The following is a 20,479-nucleotide window of genomic DNA, read 5'->3' as shown; positions in this document are numbered from 1 at the left end:
ATTTACATATTAGCTTCATTTGTATTGTAGTTTAAGAGGAAGTAGCTTATTTACAAAACTTTCAGTGAAATTCAGCCGAAAATCTGGAGCCCAATGTACAACACAATCAATCGATCTCAACACGTCACTAGAACAGAAGGGCTTGGCAAATTCCTGAAGAAGGTGAACACTTCGCACAAACTGGTGAAAGCCGGAACCTGGCGTCGCACGTCCGATATATTTCCAGAAAGACAGTGCCAGAAAGAGATGTCATCAGCAGGACGAGGGGAGACAATGGGCCCTAAAGATAGCGTCAGCCGGCAACGTCGCCACCCCCGGCGCGGCGGTAGCTGATGGATGGTGGCAGTGAACCTGCCCTTGCTCGTTTGTCTAATAACATGATTTCTCAGAGACGTCGTTGAAAATCGTACAACGACAATGGTTAAGGAACCATCAATTATTGTTAATTGAATAGGCAATTAATTTACAAAAGCGTACGCCCGTTCAACCGATAAATTCTTTGCAAATTGTGCAACTTGGCTTTTAACCGAGTATCCCTCCAACGTGTACCATTAAAAGGTAAGGAATTCTTCCGCTACATAATCTAAATATACCAATACCACGGATGATTCCAATATACGTATGGACTCTACCAAAATTATGAAACCAGCTTAATAATTATTTACTGGTTCTTACAAGTGAAACATACATACTACAAAATACTAGTTTTTTTCCATAATGTAAACCATCTACTAACTGATCTTAAGAACACTATCACAAACGTGTGGCATGTTATAGGGCTTTAAAATAAATCTGACATATCCTTAACATTTTTATTAATAACCATTACTGGTATACTATTATGTAAACCGCACTTTACAAAATGAGAACGGAGAACTTTTATATATATAACGTAAATATTAACGTAAATAAAAGTCGTTTGACAGGTATTTGGTCTTCCGATCATATGTTAGTTTGCTTATTTAAACTCATATGTGACAGATATGGCCAAATACAAAATAATTGAATTGGAAAAAGTAAGCGCTCTGTGGTGTAATGGTAGCACATTCACCCGGCAAGTGAGAGATCCGGGTTCAACTCCCGGCGGAGCAAGTACTTTTTGTGATTCAATGTTTATTGAAATTATATATATATATATATATATATATATATATATATATATATATCAACTTTACGAAAAAGTATCGTACACACCTTTAACGAAATGAGGAAACTGTCTTTTTAGATCGAATGTCTGAGCTGAAACACGTCACTAGCACAGGCAACGGTACGATCGCCGTCAGAACACGGCTTTGCTGTTAAGCAAACTGACTTCGTGACACAAAAGTAGAGAGAGAGAGAGAGAGAGGGAGAGAGAGCTGTGTCGCCAAATATATCCTTTCGATAAGCATCAGAGTGTGAATAAACCACTTGGGGAAACAATACAATAGCTCCAAAATAAACATGCATCGTCAACTCGGATTCAGAGATAAATAAAATTAAATTGTTTTTGTATAAAGAAATACGACATATCCTCTATCTAAGGTATAATTTAGATCTCAAAATAGCTAAATCGGTGGCAAAACTACGCATAAAATCAAGAATAGCCATGCTCGTAATGTACTCCAAAAATAACGCAAAATATGTTGTACCGATAACAATAATTTGAAATTACCTCATTAATTAAACCTCATTTTTTTGGTTGCAGGTATCGGTAATTTAAACCTTAAGTTAACCAAAATATCAATACCCAAATAGTGCGAGCTGCTCAATTTAGAGTGGTTTCGTGATTTGCAATTTCCACAAATACTGAGAAAAATACTGACAAATTAAATTTTTTTAAATAAATAAATATTTTCCTAGTTTGCACAAAGTTATCATCTATTTATGAAGATAAGTTTGTAACATAATATTGGAGTTTTCAAGTAATAAGTATTTTTTCGTTATGCTAACAATAGTGGCATGTATGTTCGCTACTATAGGCTAGTTCAAAGAGAACACGCATTCACTCGTACGAGCATAAAAGGTACGCCACATGTCACGAAACAGGTTTCGCTAAGTTTCGAGGCAACGTCCACCAAAAAGTATTAAAAGTTTCACGTTTCACCATACTCATACCAGGGGGCTGCAGCCGGGAACTCTACTGCTTGAAGACGATGCACGTACGTCCTATGAAGCGGCATAATCGAATTCGAACTTGCACAAGTAGAAAAGTTTCGTGCAAAATAGTCTATACATTCTTGATACCCTCCTTTTTTGATCTCGCCAAAACTACTTTGCTGACATTCGATTTATTTCTTGAGAGAAACTTCTTTATCGATTTCACTAAACACTAGATTGTTTGCTTATGCGAGAATGCAAATATTTAAGTACTATGTAGAAAAATTCCTATCGTATTCTTCATTTTTTACAATCATTAAATTTCCTTTGAGGTCGTATTATCACTTTTTCCGAGCCTCAATTCAGAGTACTGGTTGCGTTATCTTCTGAATACATTAAAGATATTACTGAAGAAAACTGTACTACCCGGACCACAATGAATTAGTACAATTCGTTGACAAAGTCGCTTGGAGGACAACCGCTAAATTTTCATGGAAGTTTTACATACAATAGTGTAATTTAATTAAGTCCTAAGTAAGTTCTCTGTTAACGTTTACCATAAAATACAAACGTAATGAAGAATCCTCTGTCTCCCATTCATGTACCAGCCGCGGCGCTATTAATGCAAACTACAAGTACACACGTTAATGGATCCTGCTGTAGCTGTGGGCCCGCTCTTCCTTCCAGAGGTATCGCCTTGAATAATGCATCAACCGCTCACGTGTCACGTGGCCATAGAGTAATAACTCCGACAACGCATGAGTTGCACTCATAAATGTCCGCAACATCCATTGGCCACTTGCGTGCCTTGCCACAGAGGAATAATTACGCCCGCTTGATGTAACCGTCGATATTAATATTAATACATACTGCGATGCGATTGCATAGAAGAAAGAGTGTTGAAGCAGCTGGCACTAATGAGTGTTGAAACACTTTACGAAACCTATAATGACGGGAAACATCACTTTTCCACATACGTCCATTATCCGTGGACATTACGTAATATTCGAAACTGATTATTTTAAATTTAACAATGAGATCTTGATGGATTTAAAGATAGGAATGTATACACATCTTAATATATTGGCTCTAGGATAGTTATTTAATTATTTAAGTGATATATTTGGAAAATATTTAAAATTTTATAGCCTACATAATTGAGAGGGGTATTAAAATTTAACATCGTATAACGATTTCAATTATGTGTTAATAAAATTGAAAAATATGCATTTTTGCGGGAATGCATACTTGTAAACGTGTAAAACTCTTAAGATCCTGGAAATGACAGAGCGTATTGGACATTGTGAATTTCGATGGCTGAGTAACAACTTTTGTTTTGAACAGTACCTGAACGAGTTTATCTCGAGTTAGTGGCCCACACGGCGGGAGTGGATGTAGGCTACGCCCGAATTCTTAATTGGGTTTATGATGCCTTATATGATGTGTGTTAGTCTTAACATCGACTAACCAAAATTAAAACCTAATATTTCCGCAAAAATTCCTTTGTCACTTTTTTAAAGGAGGGGTTGCTATTAGAAAATGTTCAAAACGTACGTCGTCTTTGAGGCAGGGAGAGTTAAAGCATCCAAAGGTTTGGACGTGTGAAATGTATGCACTGCGGACAATGAATACTACTCAATATTATTTGTAATATCTGGAAACCATTCAAACACTTTTAGAAGAAGAGACTACTTGAATTGTTTTATGTTTATTGTGATTAAGCAATAAGCAATTATGTGAAACAGTAGTTCCCTTAGTACGACTATTATCAAAGTTGTCAATACGCACAGAGTCAAAATGTTGCTAATGTAATTAACATCTTCACACATTTCGACCTCGTTGTGGAGAGCCAACCTCCGTAGTTAAATCGAGGAATGGCTCTGATATTGATTCACATACTGAATGCCGTATTTAAAAATGGAGAAAATTGCCACTTTCACAATTGAAATCCAAAACATTGGTTAAGTTCGTTATAAAAAACCACACCTTGAAGGTAAAAGAAAGACCGATGAGAGGATTACGATGGTACTAGTACCTTTTACTAGCAAGTGATGTCTCGCCTTGAAAACATCGTTATGGACATTGTAAAGGGAAAATTACCGTCTAACACACACTGACAGCCTTGCACACTTACAGTGTACAACGTTCAGCAGTAAATACTAACATTATCTGCAATAAATAATCCAGGAAGTCTATCACCAGCCTATAACGATTTTCAAATGCAGTGATTTTTATTGAATCGTAGCGAAGATTTTCTCATATTATGTTATCCTTAAACTGAACACTTTTATTTTAAAATTTAAATCAAAACAAAACTCTATTATTGCCTATTTTGAAGCTCCAAAGATTATAATCTAAACGGGATTCAAGGAACTCCTTTCTGCCATTGATGTGGGGGTTACTCTTGAGAGATACGTAATAAAAGAAATTCAAAACCATTATATAACTTTATATTTATTACTAATGGTCAATATAAATGCATTTAAAACGAATGATCAAATTTTCTCAGGGATGGTTGCATTACTAAAAAAAATTATTAAAGCGTTGCTTGTTCCATTGGAAATAAAAGTTACAAATTTCAGGTGAAAAGTAATTGAAGGTGAAAAGTGCAAGTATTTTACAGCTAATATGTCATAAAAACATTTGTTTTAATATAGAGTATTTTCTGCACGTACTCAGTCTTTTTTCTTCTAAGAGATTCCTAAAACGCATATTCTATACAAAATGGCGACCTTTTAAAGGTGCAATATTGACTTTATTTCAACAACCACCACTTATTAATAAAACAGATTACGACTTATTGCCGGCATCGTGTTTTAAGGAAAATACTTTTTTTAATTGATATGCATATTGACTTAGGCTTGCATTTTATATTTTCCCGATACTCTGTCCCCCCAATTTCGGTGTGTGATGGTTAATGTATAAACAGATAGTAAAATAGCATTTGTAGATTGTATATACCAACAAATATTGTGTTCACAAACATTTTACACACCCTGTAAAACATAGATGAGATTTTTAAGTGATTTATCAACACTTGTAACAACAGTTTCCATCTACAACAGTCGGAACGTATTTAGTAACTATCTGTAGGCTGCTCTGAAATGGCCTAAATGTGCTCAAAATAAGCACAAATCTTATAAAAGTACCGATGTGATGGACAACAATAAATTAATGTCATTGATTGCCTATCAACATTTTCAAAACGCCTAAATTGGTTAAGTCCAATGACGAATTACTGCCTTTTGTAATAGTGAAATACTCCTACTTGTAGTCGGGGACGATTAACAATATCTTGAGTATTTATTGGCGCAATTATTTACCAAGGAGGTAACCGTCACTACGACTTTATTATATTGTATATTTTACTCCGGTCATTTGACAAGTGTGTTTGTCTCCTTGAGATCCCGACCCTGGTGGAGAGATAGCCTTAAAGGACACGTATTTATCGATGCGGAAAGTGTTGTTTAAATTACAATACCTCACAAGCCATAGCTCAATCTAGCGATACAACGCTAACGTCCATAGTTTTCTATATACCAGTACTTGGTATGCATGAATAAATATTTTGGATTAATCTTTGACATTAGGATAAACTGGATGTTACATATGGAATCTCCAAGTAGTAGCATCTGAAAACATATGTATTAATATAACATTTGGAATAGTTCATAATTAAAATTCATATGTATTATTATGCCAAACTTTAATAATTGTAGTTTCTAACTTTGGGGAGGAACATACAGGTCAGTATTATGAGCCTTACATTTAATACTTACGGTCATAAAGTAAAGAGATAGTTATTCAACGGATTTTCTTTACGATTACTCTAAAGCACATTTATAAACTAAAAGTTTCTTATTCGTGCATAAAAAAGGTACAGCAATATTATTAATACTTTCTAGTCAAGATTATATAACCAAACAGGTTCAACTGATCGTTTTAAAACAAAATAAGCCGTTATTATATATTATCTCATTATACTGTACACAGATAATTTAAATAATTTAAGATGTTCTGACCTATGCCCAACATTATCCTTTATAAATCACGGTTAGCCTACTTGTTGATAAATATTAGATTAGCTGGAAGTCTCAACTACATACTGGACAGTCTGGATAATCTGTTTAATAAATCCATGCTATACGCCAACTATAATCAGGAAAGCACAGAGATAATTTCAAGTGGAAATATTCCAAAGCAACAAACCTCTAGTGTACGTTAAAAGGACTCCAATGTAAGATTGTTAATATCAGCCACGCTATTCAATCAAAAGGTACTTAATTAGAGGAGATTTACGATATTTTACTTCAGCCATCAACGCCACTGCACAGCCTCCCATAAATCTGGTCTAGATGTATTACGTGTGGAGGATCCCACTTCTAAACACGTGCATAGAACATCGTGGATAAAGATTGAATGTATCAGTTTCTCCACGGTGTAAACAAATTCATAATGTAAAAGCAGCATAAAAAGTTGGATATTTGAGGGGACTCGACATAACATCCTATAAACTCTTTGGTTGTTTCTAAAGGCCAAAAATTAATTCTTAACTACTAAATGCCTTGAAACTCTAATTTCTATACCGTTAGTCCGAATAGCAGAGATTATAATAATTAATTATTTTATGTGACACAACATTTACCCATTTTTTTTACTCCTAAGCTAGACTTTTGAAAAACATTTGAGCGAATGGAACATTTTCACGAATGCCCTTTTATGTGCAGAGTGAACCTTAGAAACTGTCACACGAGATTACATACATGGGTCATATAGCAATTTTTGTAGTAGAAAACTTGCATCATTAATTGAATTAACTGCAATTCGTATCTTGAAAATTATTAATTTAGCTTCGAAACTTTGATAAAAAATAAGGGCTAAAATGGTGTAAAATGTAACATACTAATGATACTTCACACAAACGGTTTAGGACATACAATAACGTGACTCACAGTTGAATATGAAACAGTTTAGCTGATCGTAACATCTAAGTTATAAATGCAAATGACGTCTTTTTCAAGAAACTGAGGATTTTCCCATAATAAATTCCAATTCACTTAGAGAAACAAACCTAAAATGGACACCGTCAACTCCAAAACGCTATGCCATCTGTCTCAGTGGGGTGAAGTACGGTGTAAAGGCGGCTCAGCTCGTAAAATGTATTTTGTAGGGCAGCCAGCGACAATACACGCCATAGCAGGCCAGGACAGAGGGTCCGGCCCACCGCGACGGCGCGGCACGCCGGCCCACGTCACCATTCAAGGCACTAGGCAGTACAGTACCTACAATACGTCCCTGATTGTGTAACTAGCGGAGGTGGACCGCAGAGTCCAATATGAATTATCATAGGTAGGAGCGTAACCCGCGACAATCACAAAGTCGTTCCCGATGTGGAAAATTAACTTAACACATATTTCTAATATTTTGCATACAAGCTACAAATTGATTGTTTCTAGGATGTTTCTTTTAACAAAAATAGAGCAATTTCCACACAGAGAGGCGTAACAATTTCTCTTTAAAACTTCTTCACATAAAATTCAAGTAAATGATAACACAAGCAAGGATGGAGTCAATTTCTACATAGAGATTAAACTTACGTTTGAGATTTTTTTCACGAAAGAGCCGATTTCCATATAGTTGAAAGACAATTTCTTTTTTAAGTTCCTTCAGATCAATTTCAGGGAGGCTTCCAGAAGAAAAAAGTGAATTTCCACATATAGGCGACACAATTTCTCTTTTAGGTTTCTTCACATGAAATTCAGGTAGACGTTTACATAAGGAAAGAGCCAATCTTTATTATTTTAAACGGTTTAAACTGTATACTAAACTGATAACAGTCATCAGTCTATACAATCCGAAATTCATTTACGCCTGTTTAATTTTACAAGGCACTTAACTACTGAACAGGTGTTTCACAACAAAGTTGCTACATGTGTCGCAGACAAGTTTAGACACGTAATGACGTGTTCAACGTTGTACAAGCGTGTTTTACAACAGGTTGTAGTTTTCCCGACTCAACTAGATAAAGATAACTGAGAATCTGAGTATCACAAATGCAACCCGTTCACAAAACATTGTCGGTGGTCAGCTACGAGGTCAGCTCGTATTTACGCCTGACGATTCGTTATCAACGTGTAAGTAGTGTGTCGAGTTACAAAAGATTTTGTTCGTTTGTTTGTTTGATTGTAGTAATAAGGTGATATCGGGGATACATTTTCAAGCAGACAAACAATCCCCGAAGGAGAGGAAACTTCTTCAGAATCTAACGTTACATGATTTTAAAAATAGAAACAAGCGGCGGCACGACTGAATTGGAGAAAGCTTAGACTAGATAAAACTTGAGATAAAATTAGAAAAATGCAAGAGCGGGTTATCCAGATCAACCGTGAGTGAAAAACCATTTATTTCAAGTTCCTTTTGTTTCTGAAGTATATGAACAAGAATAGATAGAGGCAGGGGACGGTATTTTATAAAATGCGTTTTAGATAACCCTCCCCCTAACTTTCTCTTTATTCATTCAGATCGGTACTAAACAACCACATATCATTGATATGAAATAAATGTAGTATTTTGATTTATTTAACATTTTAGCCTCCACCTAGGTTCAAATGTCAATCTGGTGGTGTGGTCCATGACTTCGGACGATGTTTTAAAGATGGACACCGAAAACCCGTTTTCATTATCGACACGTATTCAGTGTGTGTGTTTTTTATTTTAATTAAAAACAAACTTTAACCATGCACGCTAAACCAAAGGTTGTAGTTTTAAATTATATTTTGTGTAAAATAAATGTAACCATTAAAGAATAAATAAAGATAAGTATTTTTATGAATTACAATAAATGTGATTACACCATTTAGATGAATATCATTCTATTCATAATAGGACGAGAGTACTATAAAATCCAATATTGCGAAACATAGAAACATTTTTATTTGTACACCAGAAACGAAATCGTGAAACACATTATACTTAAGTGTGAAAAAATAATTAATTCCATAAATGCAGTACCCTTTTAAACATAGAAAGGGTTAAGCATATCAAAATAAAATATTCACTATTCAACAATCGATTGGCTTTAATGCGATATTGATATTAGATATTTCGAAAACATATGAAAGATGAAGTTTTTACATAGTTTGTTGTGTCAATTAAAGAAGAAAATTATTTTATTTTAAATGTTCACCTATTCAGCCCAATAGCCTACACCCAACATAGGTTTGAACAGATAAACGTGTAACTAACGTGTTGGCTAAACTCGTTTCATTAACACCCCCAATCCACAGTAATCATCCTTGTCGGCTAGACTACCCAGTCGTGAATATCCAACAGTAACAGTGTGATAACCAATCAAAATAGCGACATGCCAAGCAGTTATCAGCACAATTAGCCTTCGCTAGACAGATAAACACTCCACTGTGTGTTGTCCCTCAATGGTACAGCTCGAATATGTGTCAACATTCCCGTGCCGAAACAACATGCTGGAAGAGAAACAACATGCTGGAAGAGAAACAACATGCTGGAAGAGAAACAACATGCTGGAAGAGAAACAACATGCTGGAAGAGAAACAACATGCTGGAAGAGAAAATTATAAGTGTCATATTCGAATAATACGGGGATGATGATTATTGACGGTATTAGCATATTACACGGCTTAGCAAAAATGTGCACAGGAGGCGATTCACAATTTATTGACAGACTGGCACAAAACGTTAGGCACTTCCCACAAGCTGGCGTGTAAGAGATTTAAGACAAAAATAATCCAACATGTCCAACCTTTTGGTCAAAATGGATGATGAATGAAGGTTTAGTATAAAACGTACAGTTCTACAAAGAATAACTGAAGTGGGCTCTGGTAATTAAATTCCAATAAGGAACATTATTAGTGCGTTTTAACTCCCAAAACACAAAGACAGTGTTACATTATGTATGTTGGTAATCAACTAACAAAATGAAATGTATAGGGAGCCAAACAACGACAATTTTTAACAGAATTTCTATTATTGGCACATAGTAGTTTGAAAGGGCACCAATTTAAATTTATTTTATCTTAATTATATATTTATTTTCATTTCGAAAAGGCACATTTTTAGTTAGGAGTGACCAACGAGTCTGTCGAACAATTCTGGAAAAATTGAATGTTTAAAAATGTATTTGATTGGTTATTAGATTAAAGATATTTTAATTACTTTCAGACTAAAAAAGTAAATGTAAAATATATAAATACATCTAGGCATATTTATACTGTGCATAAAAAGCACTAGTGTATGGTATAAATAAAACAATTGTATCTAGTATTTCCTATCTCACTTTAAGACCGAAGAATTAATTGTATTATTAATTATTGATATTATTCAAAAATATTTTTATTTAATTTTGAACAGAATATTGTACAAAATACATGATATTTGTTAAGTGATAATGTATCTTTTTTTATTTTGTTGACTCAAAGGCGACGGATCTAATGCATATTTTTCGAGGGTGTATGCGAGCACAACGAGAGAGAACACGGGGCCCGGCCCGGCCTGCCGTAGTTGAAGACCACGCAGCGAAGCATGCCCTACAGGTTGTGCTATAAAGTTGAAATGTAATGATCCTTGTACTGTCGGATTTCGTATACAAATTCCAATTTTATTTAATGAAAAAAATCCACGTCCATTCTTACTATAATCATAATTTTATGTAAATCGCATGTACAAACTGCACATTGAATACGATAAACACACTGCTACAACAAGATTTATGTTTGTGAGTGTTTTTCTGAGAACAAGACTTTATTTACAAAACCTATCAGTTTGGATTGTGGATCGAGAGAAAAGAAGCAGTTTTTATTTCCATTCTTCCAAATGCAGCAAGATTATGGAGATTTACCACGTTTGTGTCCTCAACCCTAGACCTGGTATCACCTCCTGCAGACTGTGTCTTCACAACAATCACGAGGATAGATATGAAATATCAAAATAAACAAAGTCACCTCTCATTGCACAATGAAAGTTTTGAATGTGTGACTCTCCGAACATGATGTGCGATAACTTTTGTTAGAAAGGTCCAAAAGACGTTAAACTTGGTAAATAGTTTCTGTTATGCAAAACAACTCTATTGATTTAGGGGTAAAAAAAGTTATAACTAAACTAAATTCCAACATTTTCAAAATTTCCCTTATGGGTAACCAGGACGAAAAGGATAAAATTAGAAATAACTAAATTTGTAAACAAACTGAGCACAATCATAAGACATTTTACCATACGACATAGTAACACGTATGATTGGCAGGTAAGTTACTTTGTTGGTTTAGTATGAGTAGTTAAGACATCGTCGCGTTATGTAGGGTTATTCTATACTCCATTGTATCGGTTTATTTTATTGAAATTCTGATCATAATAACTTTAGCTTAAACAACGTATTCTTCTAAATAAGTAACTATTTGCTGGAGATAGTTATCTAACTATGATTACGGTACTGCAACAATCGGCTTAAAACTGTGTTGACTGTTGACACAACCCAATACCGGGTAAGCCCCCCGACAGAGACACAGGTAAGCCATTAGCATAGCAACCTAGCGGGGCCGGCGCGCCCATCGTGTGGGATGTGGAATGGCGAGTGGCGGTTTGACTGAATGTGTTATTGCGATCTTAGTCAGGGAGCCGTGTAAACTGCTTAAAACTGTGTTGACTGTTGACACAACCCAATACCGGGTAAGCCCCCCGACAGAGACACAGGTAAGCCATTAGCATAGCAACCTAGCGGGGCCGGCGCGCCCATCGTGTGGGATGTGGATTGGCGAGTGGCGGTTTGACTGAATGTGTTATTGCGATCTTAGTCAGGGAGCCGTGTAAACTGCTTAAAACTGTGTTGACTGTTGACACAACCCAATACCGGGTAAGCCCCCCGACAGAGACACAGGTAAGCCATTAGCATAGCAACCTAGCGGGGCCGGCGCGCCCATCGTGTGGGACGTGGAATGGCGAGTGGCGGTTTGACTGAATGTGTTATTGCGATCTTAGTCAGGGAGCCGTGTAAACTGCTTAAAACTGTGTTGACTGTTGACACAACCCAATACCGGGTAAGCCCCCCGACAGAGACACAGGTAAGCCATTAGCATAGCAACCTAGCGGGGCCGGCGCGCCCATCGTGTGGGACGTGGAATGGCGAGTGGCGGTTTGACTGAATGTGTTATTGCGATCTTAGTCAGGGAGCCGTGTAAACTGCTTAAAACTGTGTTGACTGTTGACACAACCCAATACCGGGTAAGCCCCCCGACAGAGACACAGGTAAGCCATTAGCATAGCAACCTAGCGGGGCCGGCGCGCCCATCGTGTGGGATGTGGAATGGCGAATGGCGGTTTGACTGAATGTGTTATTGCGATCTTAGTCAGGGAGCCGTGTAAACTGCTTAAAACTGTGTTGACTGTTGACACAACCCAATACCGGGTAAGCCCCCCGACAGAGACACAGGTAAGCCATTAGCATAGCAACCTAGCGGGGCCGGCGCGCCCATCGTGTGGGACGTGGAATGGCGAGTGGCGGTTTGACTGAATGTGTTATTGCGATCTTAGTCAGGGAGCCGTGTAAACTGCTTAAAACTGTGTTGACTGTTGACACAACCCAATACTGGGTAAGCCCCCCGACAGAGACACAGGTAAGCCATTAGCATAGCAACCTAGCGGGGCCGGCGCGCCCATCGTGTGGGACGTGGAATGGCGAGTGGCGGGTTGACTGAATGTGTTATTGCGATCCACAATTGTCGGGATGAATGGTGGAGTTGACATCTAAGCTGCTGCTGTGGCCTCGACCATTCGAATCATTTTCAATAGTGTGAAAATATTACTCATAATTATTACGTTTCATATAATCCTGTGTAAACATTATTCAAAATCATCAGATGCTAATAAAATACAAAATTTTATCTACAGCATTATTTATTAACTGAATTGGAGCATAATTACGAAATCGTAAAAGCGATTGCGCATAAAAAGACATAACATAAATAAATAACTCAACTTATGTTAACGCGTAAGTTAATTATCACCATAAGGACATAGCGGTGTACAGTATTCTATATTTATGTCGTGTTTGATACATTTAATGTATCATTTGAACCGATAGGAATTAATATATTGGGTATCATTATAATACGGAGCTATTTTATAATCAAAGCCCGTGATTATAAAACAGCGCGATTTGTATATTCAAACATTTGTGATAAATGTATTATTCTTCCATTTCTAATAAATGTAAAATCCCTGTTATATTAAGAACTTCAGTATAATTCATTACTATCGTTAATATTTGTTAATTTCAGTTAAGAGCAATCAGGGTATTTAATATTAACACATAGTAGTATCAGTGGTCCTGGAAACGTCAAGAGATCAGAGAATAAACAGATTCCTTATGTACACGGCTATGTTGCAAGTAACTAATACAGTTAATACTTTTTAAATTTTACATAGACAGTTCAATTAAACAACAGAATTATAAATACCAATTTGTACTGTCCAATTGTGTTAAACATAGGCAACCGACACCGTATTCGCACAACACTACACAACTCGTGTGAAAAGCAGCACAACAGTGAAACAACACCAGGATAAGTGCACACGCACGTGTGAACTTGACCGCAAGTCAGTAGCGTCTGACTCTCGCGAGAGTCACTACAACACTGAGCTCGGGCCGAGTCGGAGAGGTTCTGTAAGAAGTGGGAGGGAGGGGACAGCCACCCATTGATAACCTGTAGCAGACCGTCTATAAATAGCCTCTCAATGTTTACCATTGTACACCTAACACTAACCACTCAAGTAAGGGTTTTATCGCTTCTGATACACCGGTAATGAGAGAGAGGGCATCTTGTCTTGTTCAGGTGACTTTGACGATTGAAACTGGACTGTACGAGGACACAAGCTCGGATAGGTCGCCATAAGTAGTCTCTGAAAACATCTAAACTGATAATCATTGTTTATCTCAGTGAGGTACCTAGAATCTGTTACTTTTTTCAGTTTAGCATAACCCAAGAGGCATTTCCAGGACCAATTAAGTCCAAATAAGAATATTTTATGTAAGAATTTGTCCTAGCAGTTCAATAACAATGCCACAAACATTGGCTATAGTCAATGTTTTAACTGATTTGAGTGATTATTAATGCGGGATATCAAGAATCGATTCGCCTTTGACTAATTCAAGAACGTGACATTGTTTATTGGTTTTCCTAACCAACGCCAAAGACAGATTTTACATATTCCTTCATTTCCCCCAGTGTTTCCCAACCTGACCTACTGATTTTGAATCTATTTACTGCGCTAACCATTGTTCATAGATATTTCAGACTATAGTTTTATAGACTTTCTACAAAAGTGGAAAGGCCCATCATATTTCCTATAGACAAGAAAGTTCCATTTATGATGATCATCGTAATTCAACAATTCTAAATAGTGATTAAATAATAGATCGTATTTCGATTAAAATTTTTTTCCATTCTAAGCTTTAAGTTCTAATATACGAGATCATTTTTAATTTTTGAAGGACATGGGCCAGAAAAAGCTTTGCACATTATTTTCAGCGAAAGTCTGAAACAAAAATATTTAAGATAGAGAGTCTCAACGATTTAACACTATTTTAATTGGGTCCGAACACAAATAGTAAAGGCGAGTCCCAAACACAAATTATCTTGCACCTGAAATTAAAACGCTCCTCAACATTATGGGTCTTTGCTCGCTACTTGGGAGTTCTAACAACGCAACGTAACGTAGCGTCTGCTCAGTAGTAATAATACTGTATTACAGTTTTACGGCACAGTAGACGTGCTACCGCAGATCTATGAATGCCACTCACAGCACAAGAGTACTTGATGTTCACTGAAGAAAGACGCCACAAGCCCAATATAGTTAGTCTGTTAAAATAGTGACAGCCAGAACTCCACTGACACTGGGGTGGTAAGTGGACACCCTGTTTTGGTTTACGCGCTGTAATATAGACATGTCTATAGAGATTATTAAAAAAGAATAGACTATATTTGACTTACTGTAAAAATTACATGTCATTATGACGATCGGCTCTTGTTCTCTGCTTCCAAAAAGAAGCGATGTTGGCGATCAGTAGGCCACTCTTTCCCTATACACTTCTTGTTACTACGCGGTATAAGTAGATTCAGATTAGGCTATTTTAAATATGTTACTAGTAAGTACCAAAGTTATAACCTCTACTAGCGTTCGTGTAATCTGAGCTTGAATTTGGTTACTATCTCGAGGGATGTTTTCACCAGAAGTGCGGGGTGGCGCCACCGACGCTCGCAATGATGGCCAGGGGAATTTCCGGTGGATACTTTCCCGACTTCCATATCATGTTGGACCCAAAACATTGAAAGTAAAACATCCCTGGAGGTAGTACCTAAATTTAAGCTTGGATCACGAGAGCACTCGTTATCTTTTTATATTTATAATACGTATTTATGAATTTATATACTTATATTACCTAACAACAAATGGTAGATAGGGACAGAGTGACCAGGTTCTCACCGGGTAACACCAAAGTACCCCCTCTTTTTCTGCTACGTTACTTGCATGGTAATAAAAAAACTGTCACGAACAAAGTCTATATTCCTTTCAACCGATCCACTCGAAATCGGTTTTAGATTTGACAAAAGAAAAGTATGTAGTAATCAAACAAAACATTTATTTTTGTGAATGTAATTTTACGAGATCCGAAAAACCACACAACACCTATTAAATTTTAGCAAACATCGATGTCACAAGGTAAGAAGTTACAGTTGAATGTTCGGTTCACAAGTAGTCTACGACCAATGAGCAAAGAAACAAGCATTGCCTGCTGTAACATTGAAACAACCACGATCTGTACAATGAGTGACATGATATATTGTTAATCGTATCTCTATCCATTGTTGAAGTTTGAAACCAAATAATATGGTACAAAAATTACTAGACAAGGCGTGATCGACAGTATATTGGTGAACTGAATACGCGTGCCAGATGTTTCAATAGTTAGTTCATGTAGAAGGTGTTCCACCAGTTATCCACAAGTTAATTGTTCACCTGAAGATGTTCTACCCGGTAGTTCACATAAAAAGAAGAATACAATCATTTTGTAATGACAAAAACCCAAAACTCCGTAACATAGAACTTTCATATTTCTTGTTAAAGGCAAACCACATTTTGTGTATTACCTGCATTACCTGTTTGTGGTACTACAGGTATGGTACGTACTTTCATAATGGTTTATGCTTAAATAAATCACCACATATAAATTATTTTTCTAAATGCACCTCTAACGAAAGTTAAAACTAATACCACTCCATGAAACAAACAAATATAGATACAGGAGTATGAGTTTTGTTGTTATGCAAAACACCTTTTAATGCTAAATTTGATCTTTAGAGTGTGCAAATTTTAATGCCGTATAGTTAGGTTCAATCTCCGTAATTTTTTATTCTTTGTAATAATACACAATTAAATAAATTAAAGTAGACTATCTAAAACTTATAGACAAAATATAAGTATGAGAATAAGGGATACGGCATTGCAGAGTCAGAGGGAAAGGTGTCCACCTGACAAGTGAACGCCTGGGGCAGTTAACGCTAGGTACAATACAATGTCTTTCCTCTCATTGTTCCCCCTCACCACCCCCCTTGCCACCAACGGAAGTGCCTGACACACAAGTACCGTACTGACGACTGTTACTGTCTGGAGAAAGGCCATTCGCTGAACGACACTGACGAATGATTGATTCAACCTTTGTCTACACTTCAAACTTCTGTTTAACAGTTTCAATGCAGTTTCAACAACGCCATCGATTAGTTACAACTGTTTCTCAAAAATTTTGAAATTCTAAAAGGCTGAATAAATATATTAGACTGTAAATGAACACAGTTTAGAGATGAACACATTTTGTAAAGTGCAGTCTGTACTGGTATCTAGATTGTAGCCCTTAAGCACACCCCTTAGTGACCTTATTTTCTCCCGAACAGTTATGTTAGATGTCTCATTTTAAACATATCATTAATAAGCGCATCAACACGTATTAGTGTTTGGCATTTTAATAGTTATTCAAAACATGTCAGACTTTTCATTTATCGTTTGAATATTAATAAAATAAACACTTTACAAGAAACTATAACAAGCATTTACATACCATTAAAATTTAACAATTCCATAATTCTACGAAGAAAAATAAAAGCGTAACAGAGTTTTACAGTTCTTATGAGGTAAGCTTAAGATTTCACTACATCCAGCTTTTAATTTGTATTAGCATGTATTTTAATGATTTAAACCACCGCATAAACCGCATTAATTATTAAAGTAAAAGTTGGTTTGTGCAAATGTAGCAAACAACATCTACGATAAAAAAGAAGAAAATATTATAAATTAATTGTTTTATAGCACTAAAATCATAACAATTCAACAAAAAGTAGAAAGATATTCGTGCATCAGTTTATACATTTTAAATAGTAATTTATATGTTATTTTAAAGCTTAAACAAATAACAGAGCGCGTTAAATATACTTTTCAAATATAAAAATAAAATAACTCGTCTTTCTTCAGATGCATTTTTGGTCTGTCTACCTCATTGACTGTAGTTGACATGAATACTATGTACATGTCTGACGGTTCATTTTTAACGTCTCCAGCTAAAGAATTTGAACAGTGAAAAATTATCATTTTGCATTTCTACTCCTTCTCTAACATGTCATTCGATCCCACTAAAACAGGCGCTGGCTGAGAAAAATTAAACTGTCCACGTAAAATGCAATTAGCTTTCGCCTCCTCGGCCGTAATATCGAAGTTTCTAATGGGTTTTAACATGGGTCTGTCATTAGTACGAGACAAAACAATGGCTTAATTGCTTTTAAAACAATTTTTATTTTTTTCATTTTCATACTTACGTCTTGCACACGCCTAAAATTGGCCAAAGTCTTATTTTTGTCGACTCAAACAATTCAGCACTTAGCCAGTGTGAAAACTGTATGCTTGATAAAGAATACATAAAAGTTACACAAAATGTTAAATTTTAAACTATATAAAGCAAAATAAACAATAAAATTATAGACTTTTGTTTACACTGCATAGTTGTTTCAAAAAGTACTAGTATAATACGATTACAACTACTATACCTTATAAATAGGCATATATAACAAAAAAGTGATATCGAAAGTTGAGACCAGTATTATTTAAAATAATTAGCTTTTATGACTGCGATTTCCTCAAGAATGTATACTTCGCACATAAAGACGCCATGCTAGATAGCGGAGTGCCACTGATGTTCTACCCGCCACCAGCCGAGTGTGTCCCGATCACACAAGATTGCGCTAGTGTCAACCGTCCACAGGTACTAGTAACTCAGTAGCAATGCCGCTTGAGTCGCTGACTAAGCTTGTGTCACGCCAAGCTGTTTATTCCAATCTAATTAATCGCACTGTCAGAACTATAGCGGAGTGTCACTCATGTTCTACCCGCCACTAGCCGAGTGTGTCCCGATCACACAAGATTGCGCTAGTGTCAACCGTCCACAGGTACTAGTAACTCAGTAGCAATGCCGCTTGAGTCGCTGACTAAGCTTGTGTCACGCCAAGCTGTTTATTCCAATCTAATTAATCGCACTGTCAGAACTATAGCGGAGTGTCACTCATGTTCTACCCGCCACCAGCCGAGTGTGTCCCGATCACACAAGATTGCGCTAGTGTCAACCGTCCACAGGTACTAGTAACTCAGTAGCAATGCCGCTTGAGTCGCTGACTAAGCTTGTGTCACGCCAAGCTGTTTATTCCAATCTAATTAATCGTACTGTCAGAACTTCGGCTACGACCAATAAACTAATTCCTGTCACGGCGATAATCTTAAAATATCGTGGTACCTTGTAAACTGGAAATTCTAGTAAAGCACTGCACAAAATAAAACACTCACCTCTAAACCCCAATCCCGGGTGGCAATCACCATTCCTGACGGCCAACGACAATTATCCCAAAGACGGAATGATTGCCAACAAGACTTCACGGGTTTTACAATGATTACCTTCTTCCATAAAAGGGTGGACACACAACCTAGACCTTTGTTTGTATTTATCAGCCGGAAGTGAGGATCTGGCCAGCGTGGCGAGTATCGCGAGATTGAAGGCTTGCGGCAGCTCGAGATTGATGATCATCTGAATTGGTAATATGCCAGGAGCGAGTCTATGCTGATAGGACACCTTTGTATTTGTAGTTTCCCTTCACATAATCATTCCGCTGCGCTGCCCATATTCCCCCTCCATGAAACAAACGTATGTTTCTTTTCTTTAGGATATCCGGAATCGTTGTTTTCTAACACACAAATTACTTAATTATGTTTACTAATATAATTTTACTTATTCCAATTTTTAGTGGACACCTCCGCTCAACAAGTCACGAGAAATCTGAATTGCTGTGGTAGTTCGGGGCCAAGCCTATAATTTTTAAAGCTATTCATAAAAATCTGAAACCGGAAAATGCTTCAGATATTAATGTTCCAGATATATGTTGTGTTGTGGCCTAAGTTTAATTCTTAGATTTGCATCGTGAAATCCGGATCGCTTTAATTACATCTATTTTATTTAGAATCATGACACTTGGATTTGCAAGTTTTCAGCCACTCTTACGAACCACTGTTTCAAATGTTGCAATCATATCCATCACACACTTGAACTAATAGTAATTTAAATTTAGGTAGTCAAAAATGAATTTCAATTATTTTTATGTTTCTACAAACTGCGTCCAACTTGATACGCGGCGGGTGCTTGAAATTTGGATATAGTACAATATGGTGTTCTGTATCACTCACAAAATCCCAGATGACAGTGTTTCATCTACTTGGAGATATTCTAGGGCATAACATTCAGCAAACACCATTACCTGGGGATAAGAAGGTTCAACAAAAGACCTCCATAACATACAGACGAAACGAACAGTTAAACTGTATTTTAGGTAGCAACTATTCTGTCGGACAATGTGTACTACGGAAAATCAAAATGAGTTTTTAATTACAGAATTGTTATCGACTGTCTTTAAAAGGTGTGTTTGATTTAGTCATAAAATAATCAGAGCGTTTGTTTAGAAAAGAATTGTTCAGTTACGAGTAAATTCAAAATATTTTATGCTGCTGACTAAAATTACATGGAATTATAAGATCAAGCTAAATAAATACCATTGAAGTGTTCGTAAAAATTGCTTAAATTGTGTTGGTTTTAAAGGTGAGATCATCCACGTCTCAACGTTCCAGACCGGGAATGTCTAACGTAACTGCCCAGTTGAGACGCTGCGATGTCAGCCTAGCTAGAGTAACCCTGCATCCGCTACAGTTACGTACATAAAAACCTTAATTAAGGTACCAATCAACCGAAACGCGTAGCTACTGTTAAAAACGTTTGACTCTGGGAAAGAAA

General features: G+C 36.5%; 1 protein-coding gene across 7 annotated transcripts in view; it reads right to left on the bottom strand.

Annotated features, from left to right (window-relative positions):
* LOC124365295 (focal adhesion kinase 1) overlaps positions 1-20,479 on the bottom strand; it is a 173,040-nt gene that overhangs the window by 82,279 nt on the left and 70,282 nt on the right. For 2 of the 7 annotated variants that reach the window (XM_046821280.1, XM_046821273.1), the window contains exon 1: positions 13,563-13,740. The exons of 4 other annotated variants lie outside the window; for them this stretch is intronic. The gene's annotated coding sequence lies outside the window, so the exon portion shown is untranslated. Of the gene's footprint in view, positions 1-13,562; positions 13,742-20,479 lie in introns of those variants that run through there. One more of the 7 variants, XM_046821266.1, reaches the window with a different exon arrangement.

Source organism: Homalodisca vitripennis, chromosome 1, assembly GCF_021130785.1.
Source record: "Homalodisca vitripennis isolate AUS2020 chromosome 1, UT_GWSS_2.1, whole genome shotgun sequence".
In the NCBI taxonomy this organism is placed as follows: domain Eukaryota; kingdom Metazoa; phylum Arthropoda; class Insecta; order Hemiptera; family Cicadellidae; genus Homalodisca; species Homalodisca vitripennis.
This window is presented reverse-complemented; position numbering and strand designations above follow the sequence as displayed.